Consider the following 3262-nt stretch of genomic DNA (forward strand, 5'->3'; position numbering starts at 1 on the left):
TTTTGTCTTCTCTAAAATCAAATGATGTTATGCCTCATTGGAAAAAGGCATTCCCCTCTCTTCTTTAGTAAATCCAACCATTCTTTATCCTAGATGATTGATTATTGGATAAAATCAAGTTTTTCATAATGTTTCTCTTAAATAAGTAGAAAATGTTTACACTAGAATGATTTAAATACTCTTGGTGAACTTTTGATTAATTTTAGTGGATTGAAAATTGAAAAATGGTCAGCCATACAAAGGAGGTTATGGCAAAATTTGAAAATTTATGAGATAAATTTCATCTTTTATTAATCAAAAAGAGTAATCCCTATCGTTAGAGTATTCTAAAAGTGTCATTTTCATTCATACATAGAAAGATGCATATTGATTAATTTTTATAAAAGAATGATTTTCAATAGAATTAAATTCTATAAAAGATACTTATTGATAATTTTTTTATTATGAAAGTGTTACTTTCTTCATTATGGATTTTCATGCATAAAATATTGCATAAAAGTATAATTTTTAGAGTTACTTTTATCATATTGATTTTTATACATAAAAGTATGCATAAAAGAATTTTTTTTAAATTATAAAAGTGTTACTTTTATCATTATTGATTTCTATGCATAAAAGAACAATTTTTTTTTTATAAAAGTGTTACTTTTATTATAAATGATTTTTATGCATAAACATATGCATAAAAATATATAATTTTTATATTAAAAGTGTTCATCATAAATGATTTGTATGCATAAAAGAAGTTCTTTTATATGAAAAGAGTGATTTTTATCATAAATAATTTGTATGCATAAATTTATGCATAAAAGAAATTCTTTTATATTAAAAGAGTGATTTTTACAATAAATGATTTGTATGCATAAGCATATGCATAAAAGATTTTTTTTTGTGATTTTCATCTCATAAATGATTTGTATACATAAACATATGCATAAAAGATATAATTTTTATATTAAAAGTGTGATTTTCTTTATAAATGATTTGTATGCATAAAGAAAATTCTTTTATATTAAAAGAGTGATTTTCATCATGATTTGTATGCATAAACATATGCATAAAGAATATATTTTTTATATTAAAAGTGTGATTTTCATCATAAATGGATTTTATGCATAAATTAGATGCATAAGAGAAATTCTTTTATTCTAAAAGTGTAATTCCTACTAAATTGGATTTATGCATGGAAAGATGCATAAAGAATTTATTTAAATCCAAAAGTGTTATTTTCATCAATTTTGATTTTATGCATAAATAGATGCATAAAGTATTTTTATTTTTAATTCAAAAGAGTTATTCTTATTAATATCGATTTTATGCATAGAAAGATGCATAAAAGATTTATTTTTATTTCAAAAGTATTATTTTCATTGAAATTAAATTTATGTATAGTTAGATGCATAAAAGTTTTTTTTTTATTTTAAAAGTGTTATTCTCATTAAATTGGAATTTATGCATAGTAAAATGCAAAAAAAGGTTTATTTTTAATTCGAAAGTGTTATTTTCCTTAAAATTAAGCTTATGCCTAAATAGATGCATAAAAGGATTTTTTATAAAAGTATTATTCCTACTAAAATTGTCTTTATGCGAAAAGAATCTTTATATCAAAAAATTAGAATTCTCCTACATTCTATAAATAGATGTGACAAGATGTGATAGGAATCAGATAGATGTAAATGGATGTATGGATGTGAATGTGAATATGGATGTATGAATGTCGAATGTGGAAATGGATGTATGAATGTGGAATGTGAAAATGGATGTATGAATGTGGATGTGAAAATGGATGTATGGATGTAGATATGGATGTATGGATGAGAATGTGGATGTGGATGTATGGATGTGGATGTGGATGTGGATGTGGATGTATGGATGTATGTATGTGGATGTGGATGTATGAATGAGGATGTGAAAATGGATGTATGGACGTAGATGTGGACATGGATGTATGTATGTGGATGTGGATGTGGATGTGGAAATGGATGTATGGATGTGGATGTGGATGTATGGATGTATGTATGTGGATGTGGATGTATGAATGAGAATGTGAAATTGGATGTATGGATGTAGATGTGGACGTGGATGTATGTATGTGGATGTGGATATGAAAATGGATGTATGGATGTGGATGTGGATATGGATGTATCAATGTGGGTATGGATATGGATGTATCAATGTGGATGTGGACGTATGAATGAGGATGTGAAAATGGATGTAGATGTGGATGTGGATGTATGGATGTAGATGTGGATATGGATGTATGTTTGTGGATGTGGATGTGGAAATGGATGTAAATCAATGTTTTATGTCAAGAATGCTGGGGAAGCATTTTGACTGTCTTAAGAATGTGGTTATGGAGACCTACCTGTCAACGGAGGAGGTCTCGCATAGCAACGTCGGCCGAGGTCTTGACCAGCCTCGGTTCGATTTAAATTGTTTGCTTCCGGTATGGTGGATGAGGGATGAGTGCAGCGCTAGGTGACCTGTGAAGGATCCTAGAGGGTGCTGACCATATGGTGCTCAGGCTCTGGGTCGCCGAAGATACCCACACGTGCGTCGAGGAAGATATTTAGAACAAGAAGTAAGAGTTGTTTTCTAATACCGGGCATGGATCTGGTTGATTGACCTTGCTGGTCCTCAATGGATAAGTCCATGGCTCTTTTATATGGATCTGTTGGTTGATCTTGCTGATCTTCAACTTAAATAAGTAGAAAATGTTTACACTAGAATGATTTAAATACTCTTGGTGAACTTCTGATTATTTTTAGTGAATTAAAAATTAAAAAATGGTCAGCCATACAAAGGAGGTTATGGTAAAATTTAAAAATTTGTGAAATAAATTTTATCTTTTATTAATTAAAAAGAGTAATCCCCATCGTTAGAGTATTCTAAAAGTGTCATTTTCATTCATACATAGAAAGATGCATATTGATTAATTTTTATAAAAGAATGATTTTCAATAGAATTAAATTCTATGAAAGATACTTATTGATAATTTTTTTATTATGAAAGTGTTACTTTCTTCATTATGGATTTTTATGCATAAAATATTGCATAAAAGTATAATTTTTAGAGTTACTTTCATCATATTGATTTTTATACATAAAAGTATGCATAAAAGAATTTTTTTAAATTATAAAAGTGTTACTTTTATCATTATTGATTTCTATGCATAAAAGAATATTTTTTTTATTATAAAAGTGTTACTTTTATAATAAATGATTTTTATGCATAAACATATGCATAAAAATATATAATTTTT

Source organism: Cibotium barometz, chromosome 46 (genome assembly GCF_041138505.1).
Source record: "Cibotium barometz isolate CiBa-2024 chromosome 46, ASM4113850v1, whole genome shotgun sequence".
NCBI classification, from domain to species: domain Eukaryota; kingdom Viridiplantae; phylum Streptophyta; class Polypodiopsida; order Cyatheales; family Cibotiaceae; genus Cibotium; species Cibotium barometz.